This window comes from Pseudophryne corroboree, chromosome 4 (genome assembly GCF_028390025.1).
Source record: "Pseudophryne corroboree isolate aPseCor3 chromosome 4, aPseCor3.hap2, whole genome shotgun sequence".
Taxonomy (NCBI): domain Eukaryota; kingdom Metazoa; phylum Chordata; class Amphibia; order Anura; family Myobatrachidae; genus Pseudophryne; species Pseudophryne corroboree.
Genome location: NC_086447.1, coordinates 803968982 through 803996947, shown reverse-complemented (window position 1 = coordinate 803996947; position 27966 = coordinate 803968982). Strand labels below are relative to the sequence as shown.

At 45.8% G+C, this 27966-nt stretch overlaps 1 protein-coding gene across 3 annotated transcripts in view; it reads left to right on the top strand.

Moving 5' to 3' along the window:
- LOC134910412 (uncharacterized) overlaps nucleotides 1-27966 on the top strand; it is a 286525-nt gene that overhangs the window by 236499 nt on the left and 22060 nt on the right. The window lies entirely within an intron of this gene.

Here is a 27966-nt window from a genome sequence, read left to right as displayed (position 1 = left end):
GACATTCGTGCCTGGGCACTGTCCTTACCCCACCAGCGGAATTATTTATTTATTTATGAGTGGGACAGAAGCGTGCCATTACGGCGGCGGGGCTTCTTCCTCACCTCACCAGCACATGTTCAGAACAAGGGGGGGGGGGGGACACACAAATATGGGTGCTTGTTGTTAATATTAAGCGCTACTAGTCTGTTTTATATATATATATATATATATATATATATATATGATCCAATTCAGCCGGCACTCCCATGAAGGTGTAAACGCCCCGGTGTCCTGTTCATAAATATCTCATATATGTCCAAAAAGAACGGCACTCAGGGACTGTCATCATAGCAAAAAGATTTGTATTGAAGTCAGATCAAACGTAAACGTTTTCGGGGACACAGCCCCTTCGTCAGGATCACAGACAATAACACTGTTATTGTCTGTGATCCTGACGAAGGGGCTGTGTCCCCGAAAACGTTTACGTTTGATCTGACTTCAATACAAATCTTTTTGCTATGATGACAGTCCCTGAGTGCCGTTCTTTTTGGACATAGATAGATAGATAGATAGATAGATAGATAGATTATTTCCCAGACTGTGTGTTTTTGGCGTTGGTTTGTGTGCTGAAAAATCCTCTGTGTCCCTCTGACAGTTTTACTCCCATAAGGCGGTGTGTCTGTGGGTACTTGGTACATGTATGTCAACATAAAAGTCGGTGGCTGTATATTTTTCCAGAGAGGAAACTATATTAGGGACACAGACATATGTGGGTGGCCATGTTGGCACCACCAATAACTGACTTGGTAAAAATTGGCATGATAATGTGATTCATATCAGAGTAAGGTTGCATAAATCTGTGTCCCAGACACAGACGTAGAAATATCTATGGAGGATGTGATGTTCATAGCTATTTTTCCCTTAGACCCCTCGGGGTCGCAAAAATTTTATTTCTCTTACGTCCTAGCGGATGCTGGGGACTCCAAAAGGACCATGGGGTATAGACGGGATCCGTAGGAGACATGGGCACACTATAAGACTTTGAATGGGTGTGAACTGGCTCTTCCCTCTATGCCCCTCCTCCAGACCTCAGTTAGATTCTGTGCCCAGAGAGACTGGACACACACTAGGGGAGCTCTACTGAGTTTCTCTGAAAAGACTTTATGTTAAGTTTTTTATTTTCAGAGAGACCTGCTGGCTACAGGCTCTCTGCTTCGTGGGAGTGAGGGGAGAGAAGTCAGACCTACTTCTTCTGAGTTAAGGGCTCTGCTTCTTAGGCTACTGGACACCATTAGCTCCAGAGGGTTCGATCACTTGGTGCGCCTAGCTGCTTGTTCCCGGAGCCGCGCCGTCAACCCCCTCACAGAAGAAAGAAGCCGGGTGAGTATACAGAAGACAGAAGACTTCAGTGACGGCAGAAGACTTCAGTAACGGAGGTACAGCGCAGCGGTCGCGCTGCGCTCCATGCTACCACACACACACACCAACGGCACTCACAGGGTGCAGGGCGCAGGGGGGGCGCCCTGGGCAGCAGGTTACTGGAGTTTTTCACTGGCAAAGAGCATATTATCGGTGCCTAGGCACTAAATATAAGACCCCCGCCAGTATAATTTTTTGAATTGAGCGGGACTACAGCGCGCCGGGTGGGGGCGTGGCTTAGCCCGCACAGCTTACCAGCGCCATTTTCTCCCTCTGTGTTCTCTCTAACAGGCTTCCCTGTGGGTCTGTCCCCTATTGCCAGTGTGAGTGTGTGTGTGTCGGTACAGTGTGTTGACATGTCTGAGGCTGAGTGCTGCTCCCCGGAGGAAGTTACTGGGGGCGCAGAGAAGGATTTGGGAGTGACTCTGTCGGCACCGCCGACTGCTGATTGGGTGAATATGTTGAGTACATTGAATGCAAATGTGGCTTTATTTTATAAGAGGCTTGATAAATCTGATTCTCAGACGCAAACATGGAGAAAATCCATTGAGGACGCCTTGTCTCAGGTACTGGCCCCCTCAGGGTCACAGAAACGTTAATTTACCCAGATGGCAGATATGAATACCGACACGGACTCTGATTCCAGTGTCGACTTTAGTGAGGCCAGTTTACATCCAAAATTGGTTAAGAGTATTCAGTACATGATTGTGGCAATTAAAGATGTTTTACATATTTCTGAGGTGCCTCCTGTTCCAGATACAAGGGTTTGTTTATTTAAAGGGAAAAAGCCTGAGGTGACGTTTCCCCCCTCTCATGAACTGAACGCTCTTTGTGAAAAGGCTTGGGAGTCGCCTGACAAAAGGTGGCAGATTCCCAAGAGAATTTTTATGGCATATCCTTTCCCCTCTGATGACAGGGAAAAGTGGACAAGGCTCTGTCCCGGCTGTCCAAGAAAGTGGCACTTCCGTCTCCTGACACTGCTGCCCTCGAGGATCCTGCGGATCGTAAGCAGGAAACGACATTATGTCACTACGGGTGCACTCCTCAGACCTGCCGTGGCATCGGCATGGGTGAGTAGTGCTATTGCTAAGTGGGCTGATAATTTGGCATCTGACATGGATACCCTAGATAGGGATAACATTCTTTTGACTCTCGGTTGTATCAGGGACGCTGCAGCTTACCTAAAGGATGCGGCGAGGGATGTTGGCCTCTTGGGATCAAGAGCCAATGCCATGGCGGTCTCGGCCAGGAGGGCGCTGTGGATTCATCAATGGAATGCTGATGCCGACTCCAAGAAAAATATGGAAGCTATCCCCTTTAAAGGTAGTGTCTTGTTTGGTGACGGCCTTGCTGACCTGGTGTCTACCGCTACTTCGGGTAAGTCATCTTTTCTTCCTTATGTTCCCTCACAACAGAAAAAGGCACCCCATTATCAGATGCAGTCCTTTCGGCCTAATAAATACAAAAATGGAAGGGGCTTGTCCTTCCTCGCTTGAAAAGGTAGAGGAAGGGGAAAAAGGTCGCCTGCGGTGTCTGGCGCCCAGGACCAAAAGTCCTCCCCGGCCTCTGCAAAGTCCACCACATGATGCTGGGGCTCCCCTACGGGAGTCCGTGCCGGTGGGGGCCCGTCTCCGAATCTTCAGTCAGGTCTGGTTTCAATCGGGCCTAGATCCTTGGGTCTTAGACATAGTATCCCAAGGGTACAAACTGGAGTTTCAGGAGATGCCCCGCCCCCCCACCGATTTTTCAAATCAGCCTTGCCAGTTTCTATCCCAGAAAGGGAAGTAGTAAATGCTGCGATACAAAAGCTGTGTCAACAGAGTGTCATTGTCCCGGTTCCGACGTCCCAACGGGGAGAAGGGTTCTATTCGAGCCTCTTTGTTGTGCCAAAGCCGGACGGCTCGGTCAGACCGATCCTGAACCTAAAATCCCTCAATCTGGATTTGAAAACTTTCAAGTTCAAGATGGAATCTCTTCGAGCTGTGATTTCCAGTCTAGAAGGGGGGGATTTTATGGCGTCAGTCGTCATAAAAGATACCTACTTACACGTCCCGATATATCCTCCACATCAAGCTTTCCTGAGATTTGCGGTGCAGGATTCTCATTACCAATTTCAGACGTTGCCGTTTAGGCTTTACACGGCCCCGAGGGTCTTCACCAAAGTCATGGCGGAAATGATGGTACTCCTACGCAAACAGGGTGTCACAATTATCCCGTACTTGGACGATCTCCTGATAAAGGCGAGATCGAAGGAGCAGTTGCTAAGAAATGTGGAGCTCTCCCTGACGGTTCTGCAACATCATTGTTGGATTCTAAATTTGCCAAAGTCCCAGTTGATTCCGACAACTCGGCTGCCTTTCTTGGGCATGATTCTGGACACGGACCTGCAAAGAGTGTTTCCTCCGGCAGAAAAAGCTCTGGAAATCCAAGGCATGGTCAAAGAGATTCTGAAACCGGCAAGAGTGTCGATTCATCAATGCACTCGAGTGCTAGGGAAGATGGTTGCGGCGTAAGAAGCCATTCCGTTTGGCAGGTTTCATGCCCGGGTGTTTCAGTGGGACCTGCTGGACAAATGGTCCGGGTCTCACCTACACATGCACCGGAAAATAAGTCTATCTTCTAGGTCCAGAATTTCTCTCCTGTGGTGGCTGCAGAGTTCTCACCTTCTAGAGGGACGCAGGTTCGGGATCCAGGATTGCTGACCACGGATGCAAGTCTCCGAGGCTGGGGAGCAGTCACACAAGGAAGAAGTTTTCCAGGGAAAATGGTCAAGCCAGACATCTTGTCTCCACATAAATGTTCTGGAGTTAAGAGCCATTTACAACGGCCTTCTGCAAGCGGAGAACCTTCTGCGAGGTCTACCTGTCCTGATTCAGTCGGACAACAGAACAGCGGTGGCGTAAGTAAACCGCCAGGGCGGAACAAAGAGCAGAGCGGCAATGGCGGAGGCCACAAGAGTTCTCCGCTAGGCGGAAAAGCACGTGAGCGCTCTGTCAGCAGTCTTCCTTGCGGGCGTGGACAACTGGGAAGCAGACTTCCTCAGCAGACACGATCTCCACCCAGGAGAGTGGGCTCTTCATCAAGAGGTATTTGCAGAAGTGACAAGGCGTTGGGGGATTCCTCAAATAGACATGATGGTGTCTTGCCTCAACAAGAAGCTTCCGAGGTATTGTTCCAGGTCAAGGGACCCCCCAAGCCAGTGCAGTGGACGCCCTGGTAACTCCATGGGTGTTTCAGTCGATGTATGTGTTCCCTCCATTTCCTCTCATTCCAAAAGTGTTGAGGATCATAAGACGAACGAGGGTTTCGGCAGTGCTCGTCGTTCCAGATTGGCCATGGAGGGCCTGGTGTCCAGATCTTCAGGAATTGCTCATAGAAGATCCTTGGTCACTTCCTCTCAGAGAGGACCTGTTACTGTAGGGGCCGTGCGTATTTCAAGACTTACCGCGGCTGCGTTTCACGGCGTGGAGGTTGAACGCCAAATCCTAGCTCGAAAGGGTATTCCCGGGGAAGTCATCCCCACTCTCCTTAAGGAAAGAAATGAGGTCACGGCGAAGCATTATCACCGTATTTGAAGAAAGTATGTGTCGTGGTGTGAAGCCAAAAAAGCTCCTACGAAGGAGTTTCAGCTGGGTCGTTTCCTCCATTTTTCGCAGGCAGGTGTGGATGCAGGCCTGAAATTCGGTTCCATCAAAGTGCAGATTTTGGCTTTATCTATTTTCTTTCAAAAAGAATTGGCCGCCCTTCCTGAAGTTCAGACTTTTGTGAAGGGAGTGCTGCATATCCATCCTCCATTTGTGCCACCCGTGGCACCGTGGGATCTTGACGTAGTGTTACAATTTCTTATGTCTCACTGGTTTGAACCTTTGCGGAAGGTGGAGTTGAAATTTCTCACTTGGAAAGTGGTCATGGTTTTGGCCTTGGCGTCCGCTAGACGGCTCTGTCTCACAAGAGCCCATATTTGATTTTCCATGTGGTTAAAGCGGAATTGAGGACTCGGCAACAATTTCTGCAGAAGGTGGTTTCTTTGTTTCAGATAAATCAACCTATTGTGGTGCCTTTGGCTACGGATGCCGTGACGGTGCCAAAGTCTCTCGACGTTGTAAGAGCTTTGAAAATGTATGTCGCCAGAACGGCTCTTGTTAGGAAAACGGAGGCTCTGTTTATCCTGTATGCTTCCAACAAGATTGGAAATCCTGCTTCCAAGCAGACTATTGCACGCTGGATTTGTAATACGATTCAGCACGCTCATTCTACGGCTGGACTGCCGTTGCCGAAATCAGTGAAGGCCCATTCTACCAGGAAGGTGGGCTCATCTTGGGCGGCTGCCCGAGGGGTCTCGGCTCTTCAACTTTGCCGAGCAGCTACATGGTCGGGTTCAAACACTTTTGCTAAGTTCTACAAGTTTGATACCCTGGCTGATGAGGACCTCATGTTTACTCAATCGGTGCTGCAGAGTCGTCTGCACTCTCCCGCCCGGTCTGGAGCTTTGGTATAGACCCCATGGTCCTTTTTGGAGTCCCCAGCATCCTCTAGGACTTAAGAGAAAATAGGATTTTAATACCTACCGGTAAATCCTTTTCTCCTAGTCCGTAGAGGATGCTGGGCGCCCATCCCAGTGCGGACTGTTACTTGCAGTTGTATTGTTAGTGGTTGTTTTCGGTTATACGAAGGTTGTGTATCGGTTATGTTCAGCTTGTTGCTGTTTTTCGTTCATACTGTTCTCTGGTATTTCTGCTAATCCCGTTGTACAGTGTGTTTGTGGTGTGAGCTGGTATGTATCTCACCCTTAGTGTAACAAAAATCCTTTTCCTCGAAATGTCCGTCTCTCCTGGGCACAGTTCCTATAACTGAGGTCTGGAGGAGGACCATAGAGGGAGGAGCCAGTTCACACCGATTCAAAGTCTTATAGTGTGCCCATGTCTCCTGCGGATCCCGTCTATACCCCATGGTCCTTTTGGAGTCCCCAGCATCCTCTACGGACTAGGAGAAAAGGATTTACCGGTAGGTATTAAAATCCTATTTTTGCCCAGTCACTACGCCCGGATACCGACTCGGATACTGATTCCTATGTCGACCATAATGTTTCCTGATTAGATCCACTATTAAAAAAGAAAGAAAAAAAAGAGCATTCAGTACATGATTGTGCATATTAAGGACGTATTAACGTCACTGAGGACCCTGCTGTTCCTGACAAAAGGGTCTAATTATATATATATATATATATATATATATATATATATATATAGTAGCAGAGGAATCAGCGGCACTCAGCAGACTTGGTATTGAGGTAAAAGAGTCTTTAATACGGGACCGTATTAAAGACTCTTTTACCTCAATATCAAGTCTGCTGAGTGCCGCTGATTCCTCTGCTACTATATTGGATTTTGCTATAGATCCTCAGAGGGCACCACAGCAAGTATACCTGTATCCCCACTTTGAGTGCCGAACCGCAACCGCTACCTATATATATATATATATATATATATATATATATATATATATATATATATATATATATATATATATATATATATATATACACACAACCATATACTGCCGGCACTCCACTATATGGACAGCTTGCTCCGGTGCCACATCAGGTAAAATGCACATCCAAGAAAGAAGGCACTCTGGAGACATCAATAGTAGCAAAAGTAACAAAAAGTGTATTCAGGTCAGGTCGAGTACTTTCGGGGTCAGCACCCCGTCCTCAGGACCACACCACAACAGTACAATCACAAGACATAGATGAACACTTACCCCCTTATACCCCACAGCCTGCAGTAATCTCCACCCCGCGTCGCCGTTCCGCTCCCCAGGGCCGCCAGCCGGAGACGCATCTACTGACGCATTTCCGGGAGTCGCTCTGCCGTTACCATAGGAACGTCTTTTTGCGTTCCAATAAGCCGGACATGATGCGTTCCACCCATTGTACTTCAATGCACTCACGTACAGCCGCCCTGTGGGTACAACAGAGGACACAGGTTATAGTGAATACAACAGGTACACATACCAAACCATTACCACTAATACCAAAGCAAAATACATACATATACAAAAAATATTATGCAGTATGAAAATCACCTTGTCGTTATGGATAAATGTTCATATCCCTAAACCCATGCAAGAAGAACAATACGTACACAGCTAAATTAATTCAATCAGAGATTTAGGGAACAATTTTACCCACAAAGAATAAAGGTGTTACACAAAAGAGTTCCAATTGATTTTGTCATTCAGGCCCCCAGGTTTTGTAGTTCCCAACCTCAGGATCCAACGGGATTCTTTGATTAGCAGTGTCTTTGCTCTATTACCACCCCGTAGGGACTCCGGAACATGGTCGATAATAAAATATCGTATAGATTCCAGCGGGTGATTATACTCCTTAAAGTGTCTAGGGACAGGTTGATCGATAACTTTACCACTGAGGGAAAGTCTAATGGCCGACCTATGAGCATTCATTCTTTCCTTAAATTTACGTGTGGTCTGCCCAACGTAGAACAAGCCACACGGACAGACCACAACGTAAACAACATGACTGGTGTTACAAGTAAGCACGTATCTAATATCATACACCTTAGCTGTATGGGGATGATTAAATTGTTTACACTGAATGATAAATTTACATGTAGTGCAGTCACTACATGAATAGCAACCAGCTGGTTTGGTGTAGGTATTCGGTGCTTTGGGGATATTCAATCCTGAAATATCCGTACGTACTAAACGGTCTCTTAAATTACTGCCACGCCGAAAGGCGGCAATTGGTCTCTTGTTGTTAAAGATGGGGAGATCTTTATCTGAACGTATTATTGGCCAGAGAGCTTTACTGGCTCTCTTAACAATGGGGCTGACTACCGTAAAGTCACTACTCCATGGTAGTAAGTTATCCTGATTGCGGTTCTTAGGTTCTAACAACTCAGCTCTAGACATGTTAAGAACCTTGGTTTTTAGTACTTCTAGCAGTTTGCGATCATACCCCCTGTGTACAAATTTAGATATCACTATATCAACTTCACAAGGTACTTTATCTCTATTACTGGAGATGCGAGCAACACGCATCATTTGGGATAATGGTAATCCCTGCTTCAAGGCAACTGGATGGTGACTGGTTGCTACCAGCAATGTATTTCTATCAGTAGGTTTATTAAAAACTTCCGTTTCAAATTTATGATCTACAATACTGACATGAACATCTAGAAAATTTATATCAGAATGACTATAGGTATATGTGAACTTAATAGGAGTCTGCAGATTATTGATCTCACCCATCATATCGAGGAACGATTGTACCCCCCCAGTCCAGAGTAAGAAGACATCATCAATGTACCTTTTAAACAAACTAATATGCCTACTACGTACAGGATCGGAGAAAAAAATCCTAGATTCAAAATCAAACATGTATATATTAGCATAAGAGGGGGCGACAGAAGAACCCATCGCACACCCTCTCAATTGCAAATAATACTTGCTGTCAAACAGAAAATAATTACGACATAAAGTAAGCTCAAGTAGGTGCAAAAACAGCTCATGGTCAATTAACTCTGAAGGTACATTAGCCTCAATGAAGTGCTTCATCGCCCTAATACCCCCATCATGGGGGATGCTAGTGTAAAGGCTGCTGATATCCAAGCAGCACATTAATGTCCCAGGAGGGAGTTCTGGATAATCTTTCAGAATGTTTAAAAAGGAAGTAGTGTCCTTTAAAAAAGAATCCTGATTTAGTAAACAGGGTTGCAAAATACAGTCCAAGAACTGTGACACTGGAGAGTATAATGAGTCTCTGGCCGAGATTATTGGCCGTCCTGGAGGTTTTTCACAATTTTTGTGTAATTTTGGAATCGTGTACAGTACTGGAATTTTGGGGTACTGTACACTTAATGCCTCCTGAATTTTCTTTGAAATCTTGTGCTCTGTATACGCCTTTGTAAGAATATTGAAAAGTTCCTTCTGGTAGGTGCTAGTTGGATCACAGGGTAACCTCTTATATACCTCATTATCGAAAAGCTGGGATTGGATCTCAGATCGGTAATCACTAATATTTTGAATAACTATGGCCCCGCCTTTATCTGCGGGCCTAATGGTAATATCCTCATAGGATTGCAGGGATTTCAATGCCAAATGTTCGGCTTTAGATAAATTAAGGTGAGGTTTCGCAGGTGCATTAGCAAATTTGGTTACTGCTTCATCCATCAATCTGCAGAACGTCTTGATTGATGGATTGTTGGAAATTGGATCATAGTTAGATCGAGATCTTTTCTGTAAAAAAGGTCTAAAAGCAGAATCCTCACTGGAGGGCGTCCTGCTGGCAAAAAATTCTTTTAATCTTAATTTCCGGGCAAATCTATGAAGGTCACATTTCCAATTGAATTCATTATGGAAATTTGTTGGTACGAAACTTAAACCACGGTTTAGAACTTGCAGTTCCTCTTTAGTAAGGGTCCGATCAGAAAGATTAAATATTAAGTTGTCTTCTTTTTCTCCTGCACTTTTCTGACCCCTCTGGTTCTGCCTGCCCCGGCGGGTGGGAGTTCGTCTAACACTCGCATGGGCTTTTTCTTTCCAGGATCTAAAGGGACAGATCCGGTCTTGCTTCCATCATCTGATTCGGATACCGCAAAATCACTATCCGTGCTGGATCTTCCCGCCCCTGCCTGGGAAGGTTGTTGCTTCTTCCTTTGCCATGGTCGCCGTCTATTAGCACCCATCGGCCTCTCCTGTCCACCTGTAAGCCATTTATATACTCGATTTTCATCGTAGTCAGAGTCCACTGCGAACCTCTTACTCCTTTTGAACTTGAGCAATTCTCTACGATATTGATCACATTGTGTCTGCAATCGTTCCAACCATTTACCGTCACTATCATCTTCTAAAGTTTTAAGATGGTCTTTCTCATAAGCAACAATTTTCTGACGGGTTGTAAGTAGTTCCCTGTTCGCCTCCTCCACCACCAGGATCATTAAATCAAAAGCACACTTATTTAATATGGCCACCCATTTGCGTACAAATTCGGGATTATTTCGGCCAAAAGTCGGGACGTTTCTCACTCTAAATCCACGTGGGATTTTATGATCCCTATAATAGTCTGACAAAGAAATACTGTGTAATAGAAAGTCTATTTCGCGTCTCTTCATCCTGAGCAATTGATGATAAACATCCTCAGGATTGTGTGCAATATCCAACACAGGTACAGCTTCTTTAGACAAGATGCGATTAATTTCATCAGTACTGTAACTGAAAGTCTCCCCCAACGGTGTCACCAATACACCATGTCCCACACTCTGTTCCACAGACAGCGAGCACGGTATACTTGACTCCATGGGGATGCAATTCTGTCAGTAATGTTCAGTAACTGAAGTAGAGCTTAATCAATCACAGTTCAAGTAGAAGCAAAAAGCAACATGGATGCAGGTGCCTTGCAACTTATGCTGAAAACAGCACAACGATACACAACCATATACTGCCGGCACTCCACTATATGGACAGCTTGCTCCGGTGCCACATCAGGTAAAATGCACATCCAAGAAAGAAGGCACTCTGGAGACATCAATAGTAGCAAAAGTAACAAAAAGTGTATTCAGGTCAGGTCGAGTACTTTCGGGGTCAGCACCCCGTCCTCAGGACCACACCACAACAGTACAATCACAAGACATAGATGAACACTTACCCCCTTATACCCCACAGCCTGCAGTAATCTCCACCCCGCGTCGCCATTCCGCTCCCCAGGGCCGCCAGCCGGAGACGCATCTACTGACGCATTTCCGGGAGTCGCTCTGCCGTTACCATAGGAACGTCTTTTTGCGTTCCAATAAGCCGGACATGATGCGTTCCACCCATTGTACTTCAATGCACTCACGTACAGCCGCCCTGTGGGTACAACAGAGGACACAGGTTATAGTGAATACAACAGGTACACATACCAAACCATTACCACTTATACTAATACCAAAGCAAAATACATACATATACAAAAAATATAAAACATTATGCAGTATGAAAATGACCTTGTCGTTATGGATAAATGTTCATATCCCTAAACCCATGCAAGAAGAACAATACGTACACAGCTAAATTAATTCAATCAGAGATTTAGGGAACAATTTTACCTACAAAGAATAAAGGTGTTACACAAAAGAGTTCCAATTGATTTTGTCATTCAGGCCCCCAGGTTTTGTAGTTCCCAACCTCAGGATCCAACGGGATTCTTTGATTAGCAGTGTCTTTGCTCTATTACCACCCCGTAGGGACTCCGGAACATGGTCGATAATAAAATATCGTATAGATTCCAGCGGGTGATTATACTCCTTAAAGTGTCTAGGGACAGGTTGATCGATAACTTTACCACTGAGGGAAAGTCTAATGGCCGACCTATGAGCATTCATTCTTTCCTTAAATTTACGTGTGGTCTGCCCAACGTAGAACAAGCCACACGGACAGACCACAACGTAAACAACATGACTGGTGTTACAAGTAAGCACGTATCTAATATCATACACCTTAGCTGTATGGGGATGATTAAATAGTTGATATTATGATATTAGATACGTGCTTACTTGTAACACCAGTCATGTTGTTTACGTTGTGGTCTGTCCATGTGGCTTGTTCTACGTTGGGCAGACCACACGTAAATTTAAGGAAAGAATGAATGCTCATAGGTCGGCCATTAGACTTTCCCTCAGTGGTAAAGTTATCGATCAACCTGTCCCTAGACACTTTAAGGAGTATAATCACCCGCTGGAATCTATACGATATTTTATTATCGACCATGTTCCGGAGTCCCTACGGGGTGGTAATAGAGCAAAGACACTGCTAATCAAAGAATCCCGTTGGATCCTGAGGTTGGGAACTACAAAACCTGGGGGCCTGAATGACAAAATCAATTGGAACTCTTTTGTGTAACACCTTTATTCTTTGTAGGTAAAATTGTTCCCTAAATCTCTGATTGAATTAATTTAGCTGTGTACGTATTGTTCTTCTTGCATGGGTTTAGGGATATGAACATTTATCCATAACGACAAGGTGATTTTCATACTGCATAATATTTTTTGTATATGTATGTATTTTGCTTTGGTATTAGTATAAGTGGTAATGGTTTGGTATGTGTACCTGTTGTATTCACTATAACCTGTGTCCTCTGTTGTACCCACAGGGCGGCTGTACGTGAGTGCATTGAAGTACAATGGGTGGAACGCATCATGTCCGGCTTATTGGAACGCAAAAAGACGTTCCTATGGTAACGGCAGAGCGACTCCCGGAAATGCGTCAGTAGATGCGTCTCCGGCTGGCGGCCCTGGGGAGCGGAATGGCGACGCGGGGTGGAGATTACTGCAGGCTGTGGGGTATAAGGGGGTAAGTGTTCATCTATGTCTTGTGATTGTACTGTTGTGGTGTGGTCCTGAGGACGGGGTGCTGACCCCGAAAGTACTCGACCTGACCTGAATACACTTTTTGTTACTTTTGCTACTATTGATGTCTCCAGAGTGCCTTCTTTCTTGGATGTGCATTTTACCTGATGTGGCACCGGAGCAAGCTGTCCATATAGTGGAGTGCCGGCAGTATATGGTTGTGTATCGTTGTGCTGTTTTCAGCATAAGTTGCAAGGCACCTGCATCCATGTTGCTTTTTGCTTCTACTTGAACTGTGATTGATTACCCTCTACTTCAGTTACTGAACATTACTGACAGAATTGCATCCCCATGGAGTCAAGTATACCGTGCTCGCTGTCTGTGGAACAGAGTGTGGGACATGGTGTATTGGTGACACCGTTGGGGGAGACTTTCAGTTACAGTACTGATGAAATTAATCGCATCTTGTCTAAAGAAGCTGTACCTGTGTTGGATATTGCACACAATCCTGAGGATGTTTATCATCAATTGCTCAGGATGAAGAGACGCGAAATAGACTTTCTATTACACAGTATTTCTTTGTCAGACTATTATAGGGATCATAAAATCCCACGTGGATTTAGAGTGAGAAACGTGCCGACTATTGGCCGAAATAATCCCGAATTTGTACGCAAATGGGTGGCCATATTAAATAAGTGTGCTTTTGATTTAATGATCCTGGTGGTGGAGGAGGCGAACAGGGAACTACTTACAACCCGTCAGAAAATTGTTGCTTATGAGAAAGACCATCTTAAAACTTTAGAAGATGATAGTGACGGTAAATGGTTGGAACGATTGCAGACACAATGTGATCAATATCGTAGAGAATTGCTCAAGTTCAAAAGGAGTAAGAGGTTCGCAGTGGACTCTGACTACGATGAAAATCGAGTATATAAATGGCTTACAGGTGGACAGGAGAGACCGATGGGTGCTAATAGACGGCGACCATGGCAAAGGAAGAAGCAACAACCTTCCCAGGCAGGGGCGGGAAGATCCAGCACGGATAGTGATTTTGCGGTATCCGAATCAGATGATGGAAGCAAGACCGGATCTGTCCCTTTAGATCCTGGAAAGAATAAGCCCATGCGAGTGTTAGACGAACTCCCACCCGCCGGGGCAGGCAGAACCAGAGGGGTCAGAAAAGTGCAGGAGAAAAAGAAGACAACTTAATATTTAATCTTTCTGATCGGACCCTTACTAAAGAGGAACTGCAAGTTCTAAACCGTGGTTTAAGTTTCGTACCAACAAATTTCCATAATGAATTCAATTGGAAATGTGACCTTCATAGATTTGCCCGGAAATTAAGATTAAAAGAATTTTTTGCCAGCAGGACGCCCTCCAGTGAGGATTCTGCTTTTAGACCTTTTTTACAGAAAAGATCTCGATCTAACTATGATCCAATTTCCAACAATCCATCAATCAAGACGTTCTGCAGATTGATGGATGAAGCAGTAACCAAATTTGCTAATGCACCTGCGAAACCTCACCTTAATTTATCTAAAGCCGAACATTTGGCATTGAAATCCCTGCAATCCTATGAGGATATTACCATTAGGCCCGCAGATAAAGGCGGGGCCATAGTTATTCAAAATATTAGTGATTACCGATCTGAGATCCAATCCCAGCTTTTCGATAATGAGGTATATAAGAGGTTACCCTGTGATCCAACTAGCACCTACCAGAAGGAACTTTTCAATATTCTTACAAAGGCGTATACAGAGCACAAGATTTCAAAGAAAATTCAGGAGGCATTAAGTGTACAGTACCCCAAAATTCCAGTACTGTACACGATTCCAAAATTACACAAAAATTGTGAAAAACCTCCAGGACGGCCAATAATCTCGGCCAGAGACTCATTATACTCTCCAGTGTCACAGTTCTTGGACTGTATTTTGCAACCCTGTTTTCTAAATCAGGATTCCTTTTTAAAGGACACTACTTCCTTTTTAAACATTCTGAAAGATTATCCAGAACTCCCTCCTGGGACATTAATGTGCTGCTTGGATATCAGCAGCCTTTACACTAGCATCCCCCATGATGGGGGTATTAGGGCGATGAAGCACTTCATTGAGGCTAATGTACCTTCAGAGTTAATTGACCATGAGCTGTTTTTGCACCTACTTGAGCTTACTTTATGTCGTAATTATTTTCTGTTTGACAGCAAGTATTATTTGCAATTGAGAGGGTGTGCGATGGGTTCTTCTGTCGCCCCCTCTTATGCTAATATATACATGTTTGATTTTGAATCTAGGATTTTTTTCTCCGATCCTGTACGTAGTAGGCATATTAGTTTGTTTAAAAGGTACATTGATGATGTCTTCTTACTCTGGACTGGGGGGGTACAATCGTTCCTCGATATGATGGGTGAGATCAATAATCTGCAGACTCCTATTAAGTTCACATATACCTATAGTCATTCTGATATACATTTTCTAGATGTTCATGTCAGTATTGTAGATCATAAATTTGAAACGGAAGTTTTTAATAAACCTACTGATAGAAATACATTGCTGGTAGCAACCAGTCACCATCCAGTTGCCTTGAAGCAGGGATTACCATTATCCCAAATGATGCGTGTTGCTCGCATCTCCAGTAATAGAGATAAAGTACCTTGTGAAGTTGATAAAGTGATATCTAAATTTGTACACAGGGGGTATGATCGCAAACTGCTAGAAGTACTAAAAACCAAGGTTCTTAACATGTCTAGAGCTGAGTTGTTAGAACCTAAGAACCGCAATCAGGATAACTTACTACCATGGAGTAGTGACTTTACGGTAGTCAGCCCCATTGTTAAGAGAGCCAGTAAAGCTCTCTGGCCAATAATACGTTCAGATAAAGATCTCCCCATCTTTAACAACAAGAGACCAATTGCCGCCTTTCGGCGTGGCAGTAATTTAAGAGACCGTTTAGTACGTACGGATATTTCAGGATTGAATATCCCCAAAGCACCGAATACCTACACCAAACCAGCTGGTTGCTATTCATGTAGTGACTGCACTACATGTAAATTTATCATTCAGTGTAAACAATTTAATCATCCCCATACAGCTAAGGTGTATGATATTAGATACGTGCTTACTTGTAACACCAGTCATGTTGTTTACGTTGTGGTCTGTCCGTGTGGCTTGTTCTACGTTGGGCAGACCACACGTAAATTTAAGGAAAGAATGAATGCTCATAGGTCGGCCATTAGACTTTCCCTCAGTGGTAAAGTTATCGATCAACCTGTCCCTAGACACTTTAAGGAGTATAATCACCCGCTGGAATCTATACGATATTTTATTATCGACCATGTTCCGGAGTCCCTACGGGGTGGTAATAGAGCAAAGACACTGCTAATCAAAGAATCCCGTTGGATCCTGAGGTTGGGAACTACAAAACCTGGGGGCCTGAATGACAAAATCAATTGGAACTCTTTTGTGTAAAACCTTTTCTCTATCGTCCTAAGTGGATGCTGGGGTTCCTGAAAGGACCATGGGGAATAGCGGCTCCGCAGGAGACAGGGCACAAAAAAGTAAAGCTTTTACCAGATCAGGTGGTGTGCACTGGCTCCTCCCCCTATGACCCTCCTCCAGACTCCAGTTAGATTTTGTGCCCGAACGAGAAGGGTGCAATCTAGGTGGCTCTCCTAAAGAGCTGCTTAGAGAAAGTTTAGCTTAGGTTTTTTACTTTACAGTGAGTCCTGCTGGCAACAGGATCACTGCAACGAGGGACTTAGGGGAGAAGTAGTGAACTCACCTGCGTGCAGAGTGGATTTGCTGCTTGGCTACTGGACACTAGCTCCAGAGGGACGATCACAGGTACAGCCTGGATGGTCACCGGAGCCGCGCCGCCGGCCCCCTTGCAGACGCTGAAGAGAGAAGAGGTCCAAAATCGGCGGCTGAAGACTCCTGAGTCTTCATAAAGGTAGCGCACAGCACTGCAGCTGTGCGCCATTTTCCTCTCAGCACACTTCACACAACAGTCACTGAGGGTGCAGAGCGCTGGGGGGGGCGCTCTGAGAGGCAAATAAAAACCTTATTAGAGGCAAAAAATACCTCACATATAGCCCACAGAGGCTATATGGAGATATTTAACCCCTGCCTAACTTCAAAAATAGCGGGAGACGAGCCCGCCGTAAAAGGGGCGGGGCCTATCTCCTCAGCACACAGCGCCATTTTCTCTCACAGAAAAGCTGGAGAGAAGGCTCCCAGGCTCTCCCCTGCACTGCACTACAGAAACAGGGTTAAAACAGAGAGGGGGGGCACTGATTTTGGCGATATTGTATATATATAAAAGATGCTATAAGGGAGAAACACTTATATAAGGTTGTCCCTATATAATTATAGCGTTTTTGGTGTGTGCTGGCAGACTCTCCCTCTGTCTCCCCAAAGGGCTAGTGGGTCCTGTCCTCTGTCAGAGCATTCCCGGTGTGTGTGCTGTGTGTCGGCACGTGTGTGTCGACATGTATGAGGACGATGTTGGTGAGGAGGCGGAGAAATTGCCTGTAATGGTGATGTCACTCTCTAGGGAGTCGACACCGGAATGGATGGCTTATTTAGAGAATTACGTGAGAATGTCAACACGCTGCAAGGTCGGTTGACGACATGAGACGGCCGACAATCTATTAGGACCGGTCCAGGCGTCTCAGAAACACCGTCAGGGGTTTTAAAAACGCCCATTTACCTCAGTCGGTCGACACAGACACAGACACGGACACTGAATACAGTGTCGACGGTGAATAAACAAACGTATTTCTCATTAGGGCCACACGTTAAGGGCAATGAAGGAGGTGTTACGTGTTTCTGATACTACAAGTACCACAAGAAAGGGTATTATGTGGGAGTGGAAAAAACTACCTGTAGTTTTTCCTGAATCAGATAAAATAAAATAAAGTGTGTGATGATGCGTAGGGTTACCCCGATAGCAAATATTGGCGTTATACCCTTTCCCGCCAGAAATTAGGGTACGTTGGGAAACACCCCTTAGGGTGATAAGGCGCTCACACGCTTATCAAGTGGCGTTACCGTCTCCAGATACGGCCGCCCTCAAGGAGCCAGCTGATAGGAAGCTGGAAAAATATCCTAAAAAGTATATACACACATACGGTGGTTATACTGCGACCAGCGATCGCCATCAGCCTGGAGATGCAGTGCTGGGTTGGCTTGGTCGGATTCCCTGACTGAAAATATTTTATTCATGTAGAGCATTTAATAGGATGCATTCTATATATATGTATGTGAGATGCACAGAGGGATATTTGCTCTCTGGCATCAAGATAAGTGCGTTGTCCATATCTCCCAGAAGATGTCAGGGACACGACAGTGGTCAGGTGATACAGATCCCATACGGCAGATGGAAGTATTGCTGTATAAAGGGAAGGAGTTATTTGGGGGTCGGTCCATCGGACCTGGGGACCACAGCAACAGCTGGGAAATCCAACCTTTTTTACCCCAAGTTACATCTCAGCTAAAAAAGACACCGTCTTTTCAGCCTCAATCTTTCCTTTCCCATGAGGGCATGCAGGCAAAAGGCCAGTCATATCTGCCCAGACATAGAGGTAAGGGAAGTAGACTGCAGCAGGCAGCCCTTTCCCAGGAAAAGAAGCCCTCCACCGCGTCTGCCAAGTCCTCAGCATGACGCTGGGGCCGTGCAAGCGGACTCAAGGTGGGGGGGTAGTCTCAAGAGTCTCAGGGCGCAGTGGGATCACTCGCAAGTTGACCCCTAGATCGTACGAGTATTATCCCAGGGGTAAAGATTGGAGAGTCGAGACATCTTCTCCTCGCAGGTTCCTGAAGTCTGCTTTACCAACGGCTCCCTCCGACAGGGAGGCAGCATTGGAAACAATTCACAAGCTGTATATCCAGCAGGTGATAATCAAAGTACCCCTCCTACGACAAGGAAAAGGGTATTATTTTTCCACACTATATTGTGGTACTGAAGCCAGACGGCTTGGTGACACATAGTCTAAATCTAAAATGTTTTGAACACTTACATAAAAGGTTCAAATCGAGATAAAGTCACTCAGAGCAGTGATAGCGAACCGGAAAAAAGGGGACTATATACCTCCATGTCCAAATTTTGTCCTTCTCATCAAGGGTACCTCTGGTTCGTGGTACAGAACTGTCAATATCAGTTTCAGACGATGCCGTTTGAATTATCCACGGCACCCCGGGCCTTTTTACCAAGGTAATGGCCGAAAAGATGTTTCTTCAAAGAAAAAAGGCATCTAAATTATCCCTTACTTGCACGACCTAAAAAGGGCAAGTTCCAGAGAACAGTTGGAGGTCGGAAGAGCACTATCTAAAGTAGTTCTTCGACGGCACGACTGGATTCTAAATATTCCAAGAATCGCAGCTGTTTTCCGACGATACGTCTGCTGTTCCTAGGGATGATTCTGGACACGGTTCAGAAAAAGGTTTTTCTTCCCGAGGAAAAAGCCAAGGAGTTATCCGACCTGTCAGGAACCTCCTAAAACCAGGAAAGGTGTCTGTACATCAATGCACAAGAGTCCTGGGAAAAATGGTGGCTTTTTACGAAGCAATTCCATTCGGCAGATTCCATGCAAGAATTTTCCAAAGGGATCTGTTGGACAAATGGTCAGGGTCGCATCCTCAGATGCACCTGCGAATAACCCTGTCGCCAAGGACAAGGGTATATCTTCTGTGGTGGTTGCAAAAGGCTCATCTATTGGAGGGCCGCAGATTCGGCATACAGGATTTGATCCTGGTGACCTCGGACGCCAGCCTGAGAGGTTGGGGAGCAGTCACACAAGGAAGAAACTTCCAGGGGGTATGGACGAACCTGGAAAAGTCTCTTCACATAAACATTCTGGTACTAAGAGCAATCTAAAATGCTCTAAGCCAGGCGGAACCACTCCTGCAAGGAAAACCGGTGTTGATTCAGTCGGACAACATCACGGCGGTCGCCCATGTAAACAGACAGGGCGGCACAAGAAGCAGGAGTGCAATGGCAGAAGCTGCCAAGATTCTTCGCTGGGCGGAGAATCACGTAATAGCACTGTCAGCAGTGTTCTTCCCGGGCGTGGACAACTGGGAAGCAGACTTCCTCAGCAGACACGATATTCACCCGGGAGAGGGGGGTCTTCATCCAGAAGTCTTCCACATGCTAATAAACTGTTGGGAAAGACCAATGGTAGACATGATGGCGTCTCGCCTCAACAAGAAACTGGACAAGTATTGCGCCAGGTCAAGAGATCCACAGGCAATAGCTGTGGACGCACTGGTAACACCTTGGGTGTACAAATCAGTATATGTGTTTCCTCCTCTGCCTCTCATACCAAAGGTATTGAAGATTATACGGTGAGGAGGAGTAAGAACAATACTAGTGGCTCCGGATTGGCCAAGAAGGACTTGGTACCCGGAACTTCAAGAGTTGGTCACGGACGACCCGTGCCCTCTACTTCTGAGAAGGGACCTGCTACAACAGGGTCCCTGTCTCTTTCAAGACTTACCGCGGCTGCGTTTGACGGCATGGCGGTTGAACGCCAGATCCTAAAAGGGAAAGGCATTCCAGAAGAAGTCATTCCTACCTTGATTAAGGCAAGGAAGGAAGTCACCGCGAAACATTATCACCGCATTTGGCGAAAATATGTCGCGTGGTGCGAGGATCGGAGTGTTCCGACGGAGGAATTTCAACTGGGTCGTTTCCTACATTTCCTACAATCAGGATTGTCTATGGGTCTCAAATTGAGATCTATTAAGGTTCAAATTTCGGCCCTGTCAATATTCTTCCAAAAAGAATTGGCCTCAGTTCCTGAGGTACAGACTTTTGTTAAAGGAGTACTGCATATACAGCCTCCTGTGGTGCCTCCGGTGGCACCGTGGGATCTAAATGTAGTTTTAGATTTCCTCAAATCCCATTGGTTTGAACCATTGAAAAAGGTGGATTTTAAATATCTCACATGGAAAGTGACTATGTTACTGGCCCTGGCTTCCGCCAGGAGAGTATCTAAATTGGCGGCTTTATCTTATAAAAGCCCTTATCTAATCTTCCATTCGGATAGGGCAGAACTGAGGACTCGTCCGCATTTTCTCCCTAAGGTGGTATCAGCGTTTCACCTGAACCAACCTATTGTGGTGCCTGCGGCCACTGGCGACTTGGAGGACTCCAAGTTGTTGGACGTTGTCAGAGCCTTAAAAATATACATTTCAAGGACGGCTGAAGTCAGAAAATCTGACTCGCTGTTGATACTATATGCACCCAACAAGTTGGGTGCCCCTGCTTCTAAGCAGACGATTGCTCGTTGGATTTGTAACACAATTCAACTTGCTCATTCTGTGGCAGGCCTGCCACAGCCTAAATCTGTTAAGGCCCATTCCACAAGGAAGGTGGGCTCATCTTGGGCGGCTGCCCGAGGGGTCTCGGCATTACAATTCTGTCGAGCAGCTACGTGGTCGGGGGAAAACACGTTTGTAAAATTCTACAAATTTGATACCCTGGCAAAAGAGGACTTGGAATTCTCTCATTCGGTGCTGCAGAGTCATCCGCACTCTCCCGCCCGTTTGGGAGCTTTGGTATAATCCCCATGGTCCTTTCAGGAACCCCAGCATCCACTTAGGACGATAGAGAAAATAAGAATTTACTTACCGATAATTCTATTTCTCGGAGTCCGTAGTGGATGCTGGGCGCCCATCCCAAGTGCGGATTATCTGCAATACTGTACATAGTTATTGTTAACAAATTCGGGTTATATTGTTAAGGAGCCATCTTTAAGAGGCTCTTTCTGTTATCATACTGTTAACTGGGTTTAGATCACAAGTTGTACGGTGTGATTGGTGTGGCTGGTATGAGTCTTACCCGGGATTCAAATTGCCTCCCTTATTGTGTACGCTCGTCCGGGCACAGTACCTAACTGGAGTCTGGAGGAGGGTCATAGGGGGAGGAGCCAGTGCACACCACCTGATCTGGTAAAAGCTTTACTTTTTTGTGCCCTGTCTCCTGCGGAGCCGCTATTCCCCATGGTCCTTTCAGGAACCCCAGCATCCACTACGGACTCCGAGAAATAGAATTATCGGTAAGTAAATTCTTATTTATTCTTTGTGGGTAAAATTGTTCCCTAAATCTCTGATTGAATTAATTTAGCTGTGTACGTATTGTTCTTCTTGCATGGGTTTAGGGATATGAACATTTATCCATAACGACAAGGTGATTTTCATACTGCATAATATTTTTTGTATATGTATGTATTTTGCTTTGGTATTAGTGGTAATGGTTTTGTATGTGTACCTGTTGTATTCACTATAACCTGTGTCCTCTGTTGTACCCACAGGGCGGCTGTACGTGAGTGCATTGAAGTACAATGGGTGGAACGCATCATGTCCGGCTTATTGGAACGCAAAAAGACGTTCCTATGGTAACGGCAGAGCCACTCCCGGAAATGCGTCAGTAGATGCGTCTCCGGCTGGCGGCCCTGGGGAGCGGAATGGCGACGCGGGGTGAAGATTACTGCAGGCTGTGGGGTATAAGGGGGTAAGTGTTCATCTATGTCTTGTGATTGTACTGTTGTGGTGTGGTCCTGAGGACGGGGTGCTGACCCCGAAAGTACTCGACCTGACCTGAATACACTTTTTGTTACTTTTGCTACTATTGATGTCTCCAGAGTGCCTTCTTTCTTGGATGTATATATATATATATATACATATTTATAATGAAAGCTGAGGTAACGTTCCTCCATCTCATGTGCTGAACGCTCTGTTTGAGAAAGTCTGGATCAGCCCTGACAAGATGGTTTCAAATCCCCAAGAGGATTCCGATTGTTTATTCCTTTCCCGTCGCAAACAGAATAAAGTGGGAGTTACCTCCTGTTCTGCACGGGGCCATGTCACAAATCCAGCGGATCGTATGCAGGAAGCTACGTTATATTCTAGTTATGTGACCACGCGTACGTTATTTAGACCTGCCATTACATGCGCATGGGTGAGTAGTAGAATTCAAAAATAGTCGGATACCTTGTCATCCGATATAGATACCCTGGGGAGAGATGGGATACTCCTTACGTTGTGTCATATCAAGGACACTGCAGCATACTTACGTGAGACTGCAAGGGATATAGGACTCTTGGGTTCACGGGCCAATTCCATGGCGGTCTCGGCTAGAAGGGCGTTGTGGATTCACCAATGGAATGCTGATGCTGTCTCCAAGAAGAAATGGAGTTTCTTCCCTATGAAGGTGAAGCCTGGTTTGGTGACGGCCTAGTTAATTTGATTTTGGCAGCTGCCGCAGGTAAGTCTACCTTCTTGCCCTATGGGGGTAATTCCAAGTTGATCGCAGCAGGATTTTTTTTAGCAGTTGGGCAAAACCATGGCCCTCATTCCGAGTTGTTCGCTCGTTGCCGATTTTTTCTATATTGCGATTAGTCGCTTACTGCGCATGCGCAATGTTCGCAGAGCGCATGCGCTTAGTTATTTTACTCAACAGTTAGGTATTTTACTCACGGCATTACGAGGATTTTTCTTCGTTCTGGTGATCGGAGTGTGATTGACAGGAAGTGGGTGTTTCTGGGCGGAAACTGGCCGTTTTTGGGTGTGTGTGAAAAAACGCTGCCGTTTCTGGGAAAAACGCGGGAGTGGCTGGAGAAACGGGGGAGTGCCTGGGCGAACGCTGGGTGTGTTTGTGATGTCAAACCAGGAACGAAACTGACTGAACTGATCGCAGTGGCAGAGTAAGTGTCGAGCTACTCAGAAACTGCTAAAAAATTTCTATTCGCAATTTTGCGAATCTTTCGTTCGCAATTCTGCTAAGATACACTCCCAGAGGGCGGCGGCTTAGCGTGTGTAATGCTGCTAAAAGCAGCTAGCGAGCGAACAACTCGGAATGAGGGCCCATGTGCACTGCAGGGGAGGCAGATATAACATGTGCAGAGAGAGTTAGATTTGGGTGTGGTGTGTTCAATCTGCAATCTAATTTGCAGTGTAAAAATAAAGCAGCCAGTATTTACCCTGCACAGAAATAAAATAACCCACCCAAATCTAACTCTCTCTGCAAATGTTATATCTGCCTCCCCTGCAGTGCACATGGTTTTGCCCAACTGCTAAAAAAAATACTGCTGCGATCAACTTGGAATTACCCCCCATGTTCCCTCACAAAGGATGATGACGCATCGTTATCGGATGCAGTCATTTCGACCCAATAGATGCAGATTTCCCTTTCTTTGCAGGTAGAGGAAGGAGAAGAGGGAAGAGGTCCGCAGCCTCTTCAAGATCACAAGAGCAGAAACCATCCTCTGCTTCTGCCAAATCCACCGCATGACGCTGGGGCTCTCTTGCGGGAGCCCACACCGGTGGGGCCATGTCTAAAACTCTTCAGTCAGTACTGGATGCGTTCGGACCTGGACCCGTGGGTTTTGCAAATAGTGTCCCAAGGGTACAAACTGGAGTTTCAAGACGTTCCCCCTCACCGATTTTTCGAATCGGCCTTACCAATTCTACGGAGGACAAGGAGGTAGTATGCGACGCATTACAAAAGTTGTGTCAGTATCAGGTCATTGTCCTGGTTTCCCCTGTCACAACAGGGAGAAGGCTTTTATTCAAGCCTCTTCGTAGTCCCGAAGCCAGACGGCTCGGTCAGACCAATCCTAAATCTGAAATCCCTCAATTTCTACTTAAAGAAATTCAAATCCAAGATGGAATCTCTCAGGGCACTGATCTCCAGTCTGAAAAAAGGAGTTTTTTCTTGGTTTCGGTAGACATAAAGGATGCCTACTTACATGTTACCATTTTCCTCCGCATTAAGCTTACCTGAGGTTTGCAATTCAGGATTGTCATTACCAATTTCAGACGTTGCCGTTTGGTCTGTCCATGGTTCCAAGGATTTTCACCAGGGTGATGGCGGAAATGATGGGTCTCCTTTGCTAGCAAGGAGTCACAATAATCCCATACTTGGACGAACTCCTGATAACGGCGAGATCCAGGGACCAGTTGGTGCAAACATTGCACTCTCCCTGACAGTTCTTCAACACCATGGTTGGCTCCTGAACTTGCCAAAATCACGGTTGGTCCCAACGACTCGGTTGTCGTTTTTGGGAATGATACTGGACATAGAACTACAGAGAGTTTTTCTTCCAGTGGAAAAGGCACTGGAGATCCAGAGTCTGGTCAAACGAATTCTGAGACCAGCAAGAGTGTCAATCCATCAATGCATTCGGTTGCTGGGAAAGATGGTTGCGGCCTACGAGGCCATTCAGTTTGGCAGGTTCCTTGCCAGAGTGTTCCAGTGGGACCTGTTGGACAAGTGGTCCGGATCCCACCTACACATACACCGGAGGATAATCCTGTCTTCCAAGACCAGAATCTCACTCCTGTGGTGGCTGCACAGCTCTCACCTCCTAGAGGGGTGCAGGTTCAGGATCCATGACTGGATCCTAGTAACCACGAATGCAAGCCTCCGAGGCAGGGGAGCAGTCACACAGGCGGAAAATGTCCAAGGAAGATGGTCAAGTCAGGAATCTTGTCTCCACATAAACGTTCTGGAGTTAAGGGCCATTCACAACGGTTTTCTGCAAGCGGAACATCTTCTTCAGGATCTACCCGTACTGATCCAGTCGGTCAATGTAACAGCAGTAGCGTACATAAACCGTCAGGGCGGAACAAAAAGCAGAGCAGCAATGGCAGAAGCCACAAGGATTTTCCGCTGGGCGGAAAAGCATAACAGCGCTCTGTCAGCAATATTCATTCCAAGAGTGGACAACTGGGAAGCAGACTTCCTCAGCAGACACGATCTCCATACAGGAGAGGGGGGTCTCCTCCAAGTAGTCTTCGAAGAGGTGACATGTCGTTGGGGTTTCCTCAAGTAGACATGATGGCATCTCGTCTCAACAAGAGGCTTCAGAGTTCCAGGTCAAGGGACCCTCAAGCAATAACAGTGAATGCACTAGTGATACCATGGGTGTTTTCAGTCGGTATATATATTCCCTCCGTTTTCTCTCATTCCAAAAGTTCTGGGATCATAAAAAGTACAGAGATTCAAGCGATCCTCATTGTCCCAGACTGGCCAAGGAGAGCTTGGTATCCAGATCTCAGGAATTACTCATAGGAGATCCCTGGCCTCTTCCTTTACGCAAGGACCTGTTGCGGCAGGGGCCATGCATGTATTAGGACTTGCCGCGGCTACGTTTGCGACGTGGCGGTTGAACGCCAAATCCTAGCCCAAAAGGGTATTCCCAGTGAAGTCGTTCCCACACTTATTCGGGCTATAAAAGGGGTAACGTCTAAGCATTACCATTAGTTGGAGAAAATATGTTTCTTGGTGTGAATCCAAGAAGGCTCCTATGGCAGAGTTTCAGCTAGGACGTTTTCTCCATTTTCTACAAGCAGGTGTGGATGCGGGCCTAAAATTGGGTTCAATTAAGGTACAGATTTCAGCCTTATCGATTTTCTTTCAGAATCAATCGGCCTCCCTTCCAGAAGTTCAGACTTTCGTGAAGGGTGTGTTGCACATCCAACCTCCATTATGCCCCCAGTGGCACCATGGGATCTTAATGTGGTGTTGCAGTTACTTCAATCACATTGGTTTGAACCTTTACGTAAGGTGGAGTTGGAATTCCTCACTTGGAAAGTGGTCATCATGTTGGCTTTGGCATCCGCAAGGCGGGTGTCTGAGTTAGCGGCCTTGTCTCACAAGAGCCCTTATTTAATCATCCATGAAGATAAAGCAGAGTTGGGAACTCGTCAACAATTTCTACCGAAGGTGGTTTCTTCCTTCCACATGTACCAACCTATTGTGGTGCCTGTGGCTACTGACGCCTTTGCTAAGTCAAAGTCTCTGCATGTGGTCAGAGTTTTGAAAATTTATATCGCCAGAACGGCTGCATTTGGGAAAACAGGCTCTGTTTGTCCTGTTTGCTCCCAACAAGATTGGGTGTCCTGCTTCCAAGCAGACCGTTGCGCGCTGGATCTGTGGTATGATTCAGCATGCTCATTCCACGGCAGGATTGCCGTTACCGAAATAGGTGAAGGCCCATTCTACTAGAAGGGTGGGCTCGTCCGGGGCAGATGCCTGGCGGGTCTCTGCATTGCAACTTTGCCGAGCAGCTATTTAGCAAACACTTTGGCTAAGTTTTACAAGTTTGATGCCTTGGCCGACGTTGACTTCAAGTTTGGTTATTCGGTGCTGCAGAATTGTCCGCACTCTCCCGCCCGTTCAGAGCCGGCCCTAACCAATATGATGCCCTAGGCAAGATTTTGGCTGGTGCCCCCTAGCACCACCGCTGGTTCCGCCTCTAACCTTGCACCTCTTTTCCAGTACGATCACCCCTCACCCATAGCAGTCCTTATTTTGGTGTTTGTACCCCCTATATTTTAAATAGGAACAGTTCACACATTTGGCACACAGCCCAAAAAAGGGTGTGTTTTTGCTGGAAAGGGGCATGGCCACACAATAGTAACCCCAATTCCAATTACGCCACACAGTACTGCAACTTTATTCACATTTGATCATGCGATAGTGTCCATAATTCATATTACATCCCGCAGTAGTATCACTTTACCTTATAAACGTTACTCCTCACAGTAGAGCCCCTTATTCACATTACATCACACTGAATTACTCCTTATTCACATTACACCACACTTTATTGCTCTTTATTCACATTAGATTACACAGTAGTGCCCTTTCTATACACGACACATAGTAGAGCACCTTATACACATAATGCCACAGAGTAATGCCCCTTACACATATGAGACACATTATTAATGTCCTTATAAACATAATGCACCTTACGCATTATGACAACCTTTATTAATGTCCTTTTACACAATGTCCCTGTTACACAAATACTGCACATTATTAATGCCCTTATACACATAATGACACACATAGTGCCCCTTACACATATGTTGCACATTATTAATGCATTTTTACATTACACACATAATGCTCCTTACAAATATTCCGAAAACTACTGCACAACCAACCCACTCACATGCACATAGCACTCACAATTCCACTAACACTGTGACCTCTGCCTCTGCTTGGATACAGATGTGTCCTCATAAATCTTGCCTCAATGCTAATGTTGGGCTGATCAAAATGATATGCAGCATGCCTATATACTGTGTGAGACTGTTGGCGTATCTGCATATGAAATGTTACACACAGAATATAGGCATGCCACATATCATTTTAATCAGCAGAAGCTGCTGATGCCCCTAGGCATATCAAATGCCCTAGGCAATTGCCT